This window comes from Schistocerca cancellata, chromosome 2 (genome assembly GCF_023864275.1).
Source record: "Schistocerca cancellata isolate TAMUIC-IGC-003103 chromosome 2, iqSchCanc2.1, whole genome shotgun sequence".
Taxonomy (NCBI): Eukaryota; Metazoa; Arthropoda; class Insecta; order Orthoptera; family Acrididae; genus Schistocerca; species Schistocerca cancellata.
Genome location: NC_064627.1, coordinates 1,007,803,581 through 1,007,816,130, shown reverse-complemented (window position 1 = coordinate 1,007,816,130; position 12,550 = coordinate 1,007,803,581).

The following is a 12,550-nucleotide window of genomic DNA, read 5'->3' as shown; positions in this document are numbered from 1 at the left end:
CCAGCACATTCTCCAGGTCTCTCACCAACTGTAAACGTCTGGTCAATGGTGGCCCAGCAACTGGCTTGTCACAATTCGCCAGTCACTACTCTTGATGAACTGTGGTATGGTGTTGAAGCTGCATGGGCAGCTGTACCTGTACACGCCATCCAAGCTCTGTTTGACTCAATGCCCAGGCGTATCAAGGCCGTTATTACGGCCAGAAATGGTTGTTCTGGGTACTGATTTCTCAGGATGTATGCACCCAAATTGCGTAAAATGTAATCACATGTCAGTTTTAGTATAATATATTTGTCCAATGAATACCCGTTTATCATCTTCATTTCTTCTTGGTGTAGCATTTTTAATGGCCAGTAGTGTATAAAATGGGCAATCACGGATGTTCGATGGTCAGACATAGGTACAAGGAAGGTGAATCCGAGGAAAGCGTGGGTAACAGAAGAAATACTTCAGTTAATCGACGGAGGAGGAAGTACAAAAATATTAAGGGAATACAGGGATACAGCATTATAAATCAGGAATGAAATAAATGGGAAGTACAGGACTGCCAAGGCGAAATAGCCGCAGGAAAAATGTGAAGAAATCGAAAAATAAATGACAGTCAGAAGGACTGACTCAGCATGTAGATAAGTCAAAACAACCTTCGGTGAAATTAGAAGCAAAGCCAGTAACAGTATTGGGAATAACGCCGTTAAGTGCCGAAGAGAGCGGATGGGTGGAAAGAGATTTTTCCGGCTCTCGAGGAGCAATTGGTTGCCATTCCTTCTCAGACATTCAGACACCTTACGAAAGTGTCCCCAGCAAAGTTCAAGCCATCAGAAAGACGAAAGGTGGACACATCCCTTATTAACTTCCGGAAAGATCTGGACAGATAGTGTATACACGAAAAAAAGGATAGGACCCTGGACAGAACCCTACGACGCCATCCATCAGTGTAGTTTGTAAACATAGAGACTGAAGGAACTGTCAACGCTGGTCATATCTTTTCACAAACACTCTTAAACTTTTGCAATGGGTCTAATTTTATCGCGAAATGTAGTAGAGAACACGTTATCTACGTAGAACAGCTTCGTGTAACGCGATGTACGTAAACTTCTTGCGAGCACATAGAGGGAGCTGGCGAACGGGGCTGGGGCAGCCGCGCGCTGTGTCCAGCAGAGAGGCTATTCAGGTAGCCATTACAGGATAAATGGCCGGCCAGATTGCCTGCGCGCCGCATTGTACGCACACGAAGCAGCTCCCAGAACGCACCGCGCGCCACCCACGCGTACAGCACGTGTAGCCTGGTGGCTGGCGGCTCTTCTTCTAGGGGACGGCGATAGCACAACACAGCGGGGTAGGGCAAGGGCAGATAACGTGGGGCTGTGAAGCCGCCAGGGAAGGCCTCATCCCGGACAAATACGACCTGCATGCTCGCGTTATCTTCTCCAGAAATTTCTCATTTACTTCTACAGTGTAATTCAAAAAAAAACTCCTCATCTCTTCTCGTGCGGAGAATATTCTGTTCATTGTGCATTCTCTTGCTGCAACTGCGTTATACGTGATGAGGACTACCATTACAAACTTCAGCCATAAAGGATTAAAAAGAGGCGTGTTGAAAATAACTCTGCCAAAGTAATTTGGTACCTGGTTTGATCCTAAGTGATCATCATTTGGCACATGAGTAACATAGAACGAAGCGGAATAAATACTGTAACAAACTTCAATCATAAGTGATTTTTTCTCTTTTTTAATAAGTCATATTGAAAATACGAACAGCTGCTATGATTTGAGATCGTAGTTTACTGCAAAAACTTCGTTATATAAGACATTCTCGGTTTACCTGTCGAGTGAAATCCGCGTAAAGTCTTGGGCTTTCGACCACATCCTCCATATTTCTCTTCAGGGATAAGCGACTGTCATTGTCACTGGTCGCGGTACATCAGTCTCTCGTGCTGCCAGAGATTTTGTCTATGTGAAGAGTGGAAGTGGAAAAGTAAGTACAAAACCTCACATGTTCTCAGATGCCCAGCGACTGTATTCATTTCAAGTAGTAAAACGTACAGCAATCAGTTGTAAGTAATGTTTATTGCATACCTAGATGTCGCCCACTGCGTGCCCACCTACAGTGCAGTGAATGTAAGTTAAAACGTTAAAACCACTTGTATATGTACATAGTCCCAACTGGACTATTCATGTCAGAGGCTGTTTTAACTCACATTTAATGCACTGAAGATGCCAAGCAAAGACTGAAATCTAGATATGCAATAAACATCATTTGTGACTGACTGCTGGACCCTTTACTACTTGCAATCTCACCTTTGTCAGGAAAACAAAAAGAACTATTCTTGTACATTGCTTATTTTTATCCAAAACTATTTAGAAGATACTGAAATACCACAGAATTACGCTGCCCATCTCATCACTGCAGAACATAATGAGACTCATTAGAAAATAAATAATTTATTCGAAATGTTCTATGGGCCGTGCCAGCAAACTGAATGTTTCTAAGCACAAATAAGGAACTTCGTTATTTAAAGTGGCATTAACACAGAGCTGCTACGTTTCATTTGTCATAATGCAAATATATAAATACAGTAGTAATATTTTCACTAGTACAACAGTAGTTAACAAAATCCATTTCTCATTTGTTGTAAATTTTTTTTACAAGAGAATTCAAGAAAAAGTCTCTTAGTATCATATTTTGTTTCTTACACTACTCCATTCTTGCGATGAGATGTTACAATGTTTCCTGTAAAACCCCCCGTTCTATTGAGGATGAAATGACAAATTCATCACTGCGTCTTACTGTTTTGCAATTGATAAACACGACTGGTCCTTCAGAGGACGTATGGCGTCGCATACATGAGCCGTGGTCTTTTCTCTTGACATTTTACCATTCTTCTATTTCTGAGTAAGAATCTTCAATAGATATTTGAGATGGATGGGTATGAGACACTTTGCTCGTACTGCATTTGCGAAGTCAGTTGTACGCATTAGAGTTACGTGGACTGGGTACGTTGCTTTATCTGACTCGAGCATCTTGCGTAAATGTTGCGGAGCAAATGCCTTGCTTACCTTTCTTCGTTTCTGCATGATCATAAAAACTATGTCGCAGCTCAAAAAAGGTGTTTCCATTCACCAGAAACTTTAGCGTGATTTCTTTAAACATGAGTAAATGGAGGAGCCCATGACGCATGGTATATGAAACTCCAGAGGGAAACATTGCTTGGCACAAAGACCATTCGCCCTCTAGTACTGAATGTCTGAAACGATTCGTCCGTGATTTGACACTTGGATCATGTCTAGAGTACTGAGAACACAACAGCATTGAAAACGCGTTTTGTGGAACAATGGAACTTAGAATGTTGTGCATTTCCACTATCCACATGGCGCCTAAGCTCTGGAGCTGTTCATCGACTGCATTAATAGTATGCATCCGAACATCTGGTTCGCTGTCGAGGCAGACCGAGAAGGAAAGCTGCGTTCTTTAAATGTTTTGGTTGCACGAGAATAGGAAGGACGGTTCGGGAAGTCTGTTGTTCAAATGTGGGTGAAATCTTATGGGACTTGTCTGCTAAGGTCATCAGTCCCTAAGCTTACACACTACTTAACCTAAATTATCGTAATGGCAAGCACACACACCCATGCCCGAGGGAGGACTCGAACCCCCACCGGGATCAGGCGCACAGTCCATGACTGCAGCGCCATAGACCGCTCGGCTAATCCCGCCCGGCGGGAAGTCTGTACACCACGCACTGATTTATTCGAGGGGCATTCAACAAGTAATACAATACTTTTTTCCTCCGGAAATATCGGTTGAAGAAAGCGGAATTTATTGTGGGACCTCGTTGAGTACATCCGCTTCAGCCCCTGAAGTTTCAAATTCCGATAGGTCCAGGTGCTACACTGTACGTAGCCTTCAGAATTGTGTCTTTATAAAAGACATCATATTTACGACATTGACCCTAACGCTTTCTTTATTTCACGATTGCAATTTCGGCCTTAGGCCATCCGTGAAGACTATACCGGTAAGATTCTCTACTCTTTTCAAAAATTTAAAGTTACTATGTTTACTTTTTTCTACTCTTTGACAGTTGGTTCTACATTGTTTAGCTATCAGATTAGTTATTTTCTTTGAATGCTTTGTTCTAATTTCTTCACTAACATAATGAATATTATCATTTAAAATCCTTATTAGATAGTCGAATTGCAACGGAGAGACACTCTTAGCTAACTGTAAATGTGCTATGTATAACCTTTGACCTAACCACTTTTTTCGTTTAAAACTGTCTCTAATTTGTTCTTTGAGCCACACTTTTTCACATACCTTTTTAGCTCGTGTTGCTGCAGTGTAGGTAGCTTTAATTTTCACGTTGATGTATTTTGGAATAACTTCATTATTCTTGCACAGCTCGTTAAACTTTATACATTCTGTTCTCTTTAGCAGTTTTATCTTCGTTCGTTGGTAATTCAGCAACATCCCGTGTGCCTGGCTAGGCAAGCAATTTATCAACTTTTTATAGTATTCAAAGAAAATAACTAATCTGATAGTTAAACAACGTGGAACCAACTGTCACAGCGTCGAAAAAAGTGAACATAGTAACTTTAAATGTTTTTAAAGAGTCGAGAATCTTACTGGTATAGTCTTCACGGATGGCCTATGGCGGAAATTGCAATCGTGAAATAAAGGAAGTGTTACAGTCACGGGAGTAAATATGATGTCTTTTATAAAGCTCTACATGAGTGTGAATCCCAGGTATAAAACGTTGACCGAATTGTGTCTGTAACGGAGTTGCGTTCGAAGCACAGAGCTGTCATTGAGTTTCTTTCGGTGGAAAACGAGAGCAGTGCAGATATTCATAGACGCTTGGAGAATGTCTACGGAGACCTGGGAGTGAACAAAAGCATGATCAGTCGTTGAGCGAAGCGCCTCTCATCATCCCAAGAAAGTAGCGCAAACCCGTCCTATCTCCCGCGTGACGGCCGGTCGCACACAACCTGCTACATTGGAATGTGCGGACACAGATTCGAGGTGATCGACGGATCACAGTCAAACATCTTTCAGCTCAACTGGACGTTTCTGTTGGTAGTGTTGACACCTTCGTCAACCAGCTGGAGTACTCAGAGGTCTGCGCTCGCTGGGTTTCTAGCCGCCCAACAGAAGACAAAAGAGCAACGAAGGACCACGTTTGTGGAATTACTTGCGAGTTACGAGGCTGATCGTAACAAATCATATCGAACCAGAAAGTAAAACGGTAGTCCATGGAGTGCCGCCACATCACCTCTCCTGCGAAGAAAAAGTTTAAAGGCACACCCACAGCCAATACAGGGTTATTACAAATGATTGAAGCGATTTCACAGGTCTACAATAACTTTATTACACTCCTGGAAATGGAAAAAAGAACACATTGACACCGGTGTGTCAGACCCACCATACTTGCTCCGGACACTGCGAGAGGGCTGTACAAGCAATGATCACACGCACGGCACAGCGGACACACCAGGAACCGCGGTGTTGGCCGTCGAATGGCGCTAGCTGCGCAGCATTTGTGCACCGCCGCCGTCAGTGTCAGCCAGTGTGCCGTGGCATACGGAGCTCCATCGCAGTCTTTAACACTGGTAGCATGCCGCGACAGCGTGGACGTGAACCGTATGTGCAGTTGACGGACTTTGAGCGAGGGCGTATAGTGGGCATGCGGGAGGCCGGGTGGACGTACCGCCGAATTGCTCAACACGTGGGGTGTGAGGTCTCCACAGTACATCGATGTTGTCGCCAGTGGTCGGCGGAAGGTGCACGTGCCCGTCGACCTGGGACCGGACCGCAGCGACGCACGGCTGCACGCCAAGACCGTAGGATCCTACGCAGTGCCGTAGGGGACCACACCGCCACTTCCCAGCAAATTAGGGACACTGTTGCTCCTGGGGTATCGGCGAGGACCATTCGCAACCGTCTCCATGAAGCTGGGCTAAGGTCCCGCACACCGTTAGGCCGTCTTCCGCTCACGCCCCAACATCGTGCAGCCCGCCTCCAGTGGTGTCGCGACAGGCGTGAATGGAGGGACGAACGGAGACGTGTCGTCTTCAGCGATGAGAGTCGCTTCTGCCTTGGTGCCAATGATGGTCGTATGCGTGTTTGGCGCCGTGCAGGTGAGTGCCACAATCAGGACTGCATACGACCGAGGCACACAGGGCCAACACCCGGCATCATGGTGTGGGGAGCGATCTCCTACACTGGCCGTACACCACTGGTGATCGTCGAGGGGACACTGAATAGTGCACGGTACATCCAAACCGTCATCGAACCCATCGTTCTACCATTCCTAGACCGGCAAGGGAACTTGCTGTTCCAACAGGACAATGCACGTCCGCGTGTATCCCGTGCCACCCAACGTGCTCTAGAAGGTGTAAGTCAACTACCCCGGCCAGCAAGATCTCCGGATCTGTCCCCCATTGAGCATGTTTGGCACTGGATGAAGCGTCGTCTCACGCGGTCTGCACGTCCAGCACGAACGCTGGTCCAACTGAGGCGCCAGGTGGAAATGGCATGGCAAGCCGTTCCACAGGACTACATCCAGCATCTCTACGATCGTCTCCATGGGAGAATAGCAGCCTCCATTGCTGCGTAAGGTGGATATACACTGTCCTAGTGCCGACATTGTGCATGCTCTGTTGCCTGTGTCTATGTGCCTGTGGTTCTGTCAGTGTGATCATGTGATGTATCTGACCCCAGGAATGTGTTAATAAAATTTCCCCTTCCTGGGACAATGAATTCACGGTGTTCTTATTTCAATTTCCAGGAGTGTATTTGAAATATTTTCACAATGCTTTGCATACGCATACAAAAACTCAAAAAGTTTTCTTAGGCATTCACAAATGTTCGATATGTGCCCCTTTAGTGATTCGGCAGACATCAAGCCGATAATCAAGTTCCTCCCACACGCGGCGCAGCATGTCCTCATCAATGAGTTCGAAAGCATCGTTGATGCGAGCTCGCAGTTCTGGCACGTTTCTTGGTAGAGGAGGTTTAAACACTGAATCTTTCACATAACCCCACAGAAAGAAATCGCATGGGGTTAAGTCGGGAGAGCGTGGAGGCCATGACATGAATTGCTGATCATGATCTCCACCACGACCGATCCATCGGTTTTCCAATCTCCTGTTTAAGAAATGCCGAACATCATGATGGAAGTGCGGTGGGGCACCAACCTGTTGAAAGATGAAGTCGGCGCCGTCGGTCTCCAGTTGTGGCATGAGCCAATTTTCCAGCATGTCCGGATACACGCGTGAAACTTGCCCGCACGCGTTCAACCGTTTCCTCGCTCACTGCAGGCTGACCCATTGATTTTCCCTTACAGAGGCATCCAGAAGCTTTAAACTGCGCATACCATCGCCGAATGGAGTTAGCAGTTGGTGGATCTTTGTTGAACTTCGTCCTGAAGTGTCGTTGCACTGTTATGACTGACTGATGTGAGTGCATTTCAAGCACGACATACGCTTTCTCGGCTCCTGTCGCCATTTTGTCTCACTGCGCTCTCGAGCGCTCCGGCGGCAGAAACCTGAAGTGCGGCTTCAGCCGAACAAAACTTTATGAGTTTTTCTACGTATCTGTAGTGTGTCGTGACCATACGTCAATGAATGGAGCTACAGTGAATTTATGAGATCGCTTCAATCATTTGTAATAGCCCTGTAGATTCATGGCGACAGTCGTGTGGGTCACTGAAAAGGGTATTCTGTTTGATGTCTCCGTCATGGTGCAAGAATCAACCATGAAATTCTGTGCTCAGGAAATTGATGAAACTAACGTGTTCGTAGCCACAAAAATGCAAACGAACTACTTCTTCTGCATGACAACGCAAGGCCTCACACAAGTCTGCGCAACAGAGCTCAGAAAACTTCATTATGCCTTTCTTCCTCATCCGGCCTACAGTCGAGATCTCGCACCTTCTGATTTCAATCTGTTTGTTACAATGAAAAATGCACTCCCCGGGAAGCAGTACTTGTATGATCCACCAAGACGTTGGCTCCGAAGTCGGTCAGTAGAGTGGTCTCATGCGGGAATAGAGGCCCTCTCAGTAAGATGCCCGTAAGGCCATCGCACTGAACAGAGATTATGTTGAGAAACAGGGTTTTGTAGCGGATTTTGTAGCCAGAAGAGAGAGGAATAATATGTTGCATTGGAATTCTGAACGAAACCAACCTATTTCAACAACGAAACGCCCCTCGTATCTCAGTTCACCACACCAAAAGAGGGCACTTTTAAGTAGGTTAATATATACGGGCATCACCTAAATTCCGTGATTAATCATCTGAAGTATATGTTACTAAAGAATGGTTATGCGGTTCGAATGAGAAACAAAAACACTAAAATGTTGAATAGTCACGTGACGGACTGCCGATCTTCTTCCTTTTTGTGATGCAACATGTAGCAAAATGGTCAGGGCCCTGGGAAGAAGATGCGTAAGACCCATTTTCCAACCACTCTAGGTGATAAGATGCAGCACCCGAGTCCCTGTCTCAAGCTCCCAGAAGTTTATAAGACTACCTATGAGTGTGGAAACAGCTATAGCGGTCAGTCTGTCCACACAGTTATTGATCGCTGTGCAGAACACCAAAGATATTAAAAATAAAAAGTCGATATTTTAGAAATCAGCTGTTGCTCAAGACAGTTCGGAAACAAACACACTGTAGGGACCGTCCTCTGCTGTGCTGGAAATACGTACAAGTTTGTCAGAGCGCAGTTCGACAACCTGTGCGACGTCGTTAGACGCAGTATAAATGGTTCAAATGGCTCTGAGCACTATGGGACTTAACTGCTGAGGTCATCAGTCCCCTAGAACTTAGAACTACTTAAACCTAACTAACCTAAGGACATCACACACATCAATGCCCGAGGCAGGATTCGAACCTGTGACCGCAGCGGTCACGCGGTTCCAAACTGAAGCGCTTAGAACTGCACGGCCACACCGGCCGGCTAGACGCAGTAAAACAGTATTCAAAATTATTACGTTCGTTGCTGAAAAAACAAGTTGTTCCTGCTTCTTCTGCGCCGATTGACGGCTACTTAATCCGGAGACAGCGAACTCACTGTTGCCTAGAAGCGCTGCAACATTTGGAGTGGAAGCCGATGACACTTCTGATGCGGCGGTTTCGATCCCCATTGGCGTGGAAGGCACCCCCAGTGGGTAGCTCTGATTCCGAAGATAGCGGTGACCAAGACATGTTCTGACTGACACTCCGTTTTGGGGAGTTCTCGATCCCTTGCAGATCACTGCCCGCGCTGTCCGCTCAGTTGGACCGCTACGTCGGCTGCCGAGTAATCGTTCTGAATCCTGAAACTGGGCTGCCGGTACGGTACAGCCCTTGCGATGCTGGAGTTTAGGGCGCCTGACATCAGTACTGGATGCTGGCATACATCAGTCGTGGTTTCGGTTCGCTGATCATCTCGTAGGGCAGCAAGTCTGCACTATCAATACTTCAGTAATCTCACAAGCAAGATGCTACCATACAGAACCAGAGGATCGAGTCAGGCGACATGAACGTCATCGATCCTACTGATCGAATGCCAAAAGCTAGTGAGAGCGGAGTGTTTATGTCGCCATGCTCTACAACGCCGTTCTTAATGGCCGAAGTCATTCTATTCTTCCCGGCTGGTCATCGATCTTCAATTCCACTACATTTGCTTAACGGATTTGTTAAAGGGTCTTTACTACTTAGTCAAAATCTCGCAAGCTGTTGTTGCGTCCTACCTAATGTCTCTTGTGTAACGTTACGGAAGTAGCGAAGGCGATTCCGCTTGAACTGTTCTGATAATTATCCGCTAAATTCCTCGCAGTCTCTCTTAAGAGTGGCAAGGTGGCTGTTCCGTCTGACCGAGTAACAGTACTGAAATGCTTACGCTTCTCGGCTGGCGACACTTTCGCTTGGTTGAGTAACACTAGCTGTTTTTAACTTTTCACTCTCACGTTCCCATGCTAATTTTGTTACGGAAAGCGTTTGATAAAACTGAAATCGTAGGCCACCTTTCTATTTACTGGTATTCTTTTATTAATGACGCAATAAAATTTAGAATTTGCTAAAACAGGTTCAAGCGAGACAGCGACTAAAATCTTATTAGAAGTGTGCAGAAGCAAGCGCTCGATGCTGAGAAGACACAGAGAAGTGCGTTGAATTGTTTGCGTTCTGCGACAAGCGTTGGCAAGCAGTGCAGACATCGACACAATCTCTAGCAGCATGTAATGATGGCGTACACCGGCCAATCAGAAGCCCTCTTCTATGCTCTATAAATGGTCACACAACAGCATCCACGACTGTCAGCTGTTCCTGCTGAAGAACATGGAGAATTTCGTTGGCCGTTCTGATACGTCAAATAAATCGAGAATATTTTATACAAGCATCTAAGATTACTCTTTTTTTGTACCAATTTGTGTTAAAATGATCATGGTCGGGCACCTGACTGACACAGACTATCAATTTAAGGGAATAGTTCGTCTCAGCCAAAGTTAATACAATGTCAAACGCCAGTCTGACAGCAGTTTTTAGTAGCATTTTAAGATTCAAATTTTTGTAATTGTACAGGGTAAGCCATAACAAATTTTTTTTTCTTAGGGTCCCATGCTGCTATCCACAGACAGGCAACAATCACAGTTATTGTTTGGTTCCTTTTCTTATTGTTCAGAAAATAAATAAAAAATTAAGTATTTAACTGGTCATATTGTTGTTGCCATACAGATGTAGCAAGCCCTCATTTTTAGAATTCCGAACTTGGAAAATACTAGAAAAAGATCACGCCTGATTATAATATGAGCAGATCGTATGAAAACTTGAGAATCACACGTTGCTTGTAGAGACAGTGTATATAGTCTAGTCTCACTTGAAGTTAGAACTGTAAACGAAAAGAGCAGACGATGTCTACAGCAAGAAATCTGTTTACAATGGGGCAAGCTGTAGTGCTTCCGTTCTCTGTTGTTGGCCTATGAAGGCGCAAGGGAACACAGAAAGAGTTTCGTTTCCATTTTTCAGTTTTTTATTTTAATTTCATTTTTTTATAGTCAATTGCATTATTATTTATCGGAGAGGAACAAAGAAAAAAAAATTTCTTGCCTTTAGCTCAGTGTGTAACACCATGCACGAAACATTTTTTCTCATGAGTCTCTCTGTAGATTTACATCATTGGTTCCGTTGGTAAACGATTAATTTTATCGATAACTAGCTTGAAATGTGTGCCGTTACGAGTATTTCGCCTCAATCATACTTATATTCTCTTAAAGCGATGCATCATAACCATGTTCTCGCTTTCACTTAGCTATGGATAAAATTTCACCCTACATAGGAATAAACGTAAGACGAAAAAATGTATGCTAACTATTACACTTACTGAAAATCACCATCTGTGAACAATTATGACGTCGGAAGTGACCGGTCAGGGTCGAATGACATACTACAAGATCATATCTACTTCAACAATTTTAATTATCTATAACAACATTTGTAATGAAATCCAATTGAAGGTTATCTGTATTGGGTGACATTATAAAAGGCAAAACTTGTAATGTTGGAAAACAGTCATGTTTTTCGAAAACGACTGAATTGAAAATGTTGTCAGAATATTATCACTACTTAATCGTTGTGTGTACCATCTCACCTACACCAAATATTCCAGCCACCGACAAGTGACATTTGTCTTCGAAAAGCAAGATCAAAACGTGCCTCAGGAATCATTATTTGAAAAATGTTTCGTTCAATTCTATTACAACACCTCACGTCCTAACGGCATGTAATAGCTTGAGACCTGTCGTGTCTCATCCAAAGTCATATTCGAATAGAAATGTTATTATCGCATATTAGAATTTTTGAATAAGGTGAGTGGTTGCTGGCACGGTAGCTCAACATCTTCGGTCGGAGGGCTGGTTGTCCTCTGTAATAAAAACACTGAGTAAAGGAATCACCTTGAACGGATGTCATGTGACGTCCGCCCAGACCAAACGCAACGAGCAATACCGAACAAAATGAAAAAAAAGAAAAGAAACAGTGGTCAGTGCGGCAGAATGCCATGCAAATGGACCCGGGTTCGATTCCCGGCTGGGTCGGAGATTTTCTCCGCTCAGTGACTGGGTGTTGTGTTACCTTCATCATCAACTCATCCCCATCGACACGCAAGTCGCCGAAGTGGCGTCAACTAAAAAGACTTGCACCAGGCGACCGGTCTACCAGACGGGGGGCCCTCGCCACAGAATATTTCATTTAATTTCTTTTTTTAAATAAGATTTGACACAGAATGATTTCCATGTGGTTATACATAAGGATCGTTTCTGTAACCAGAAGTACCTAACTGTGAAATGTACACTCCTGGAAATGGAAAAAAGAACACATTGACACCGGTGTGTCAGACCCACCATACTTGCTCCGGACACTGCGAGAGGGCTGTACAAGCAATGATCACACGCACGGCACAGCGGACACACCAGGAACCGCGGTGTTGGCCGTCGAATGGCGCTAGCTGCGCAGCATTTGTGCACCGCCGCCGTCAGTGTCAGCCAGTTTGCCGTGGCATACGGAGCTCCATCGCAGT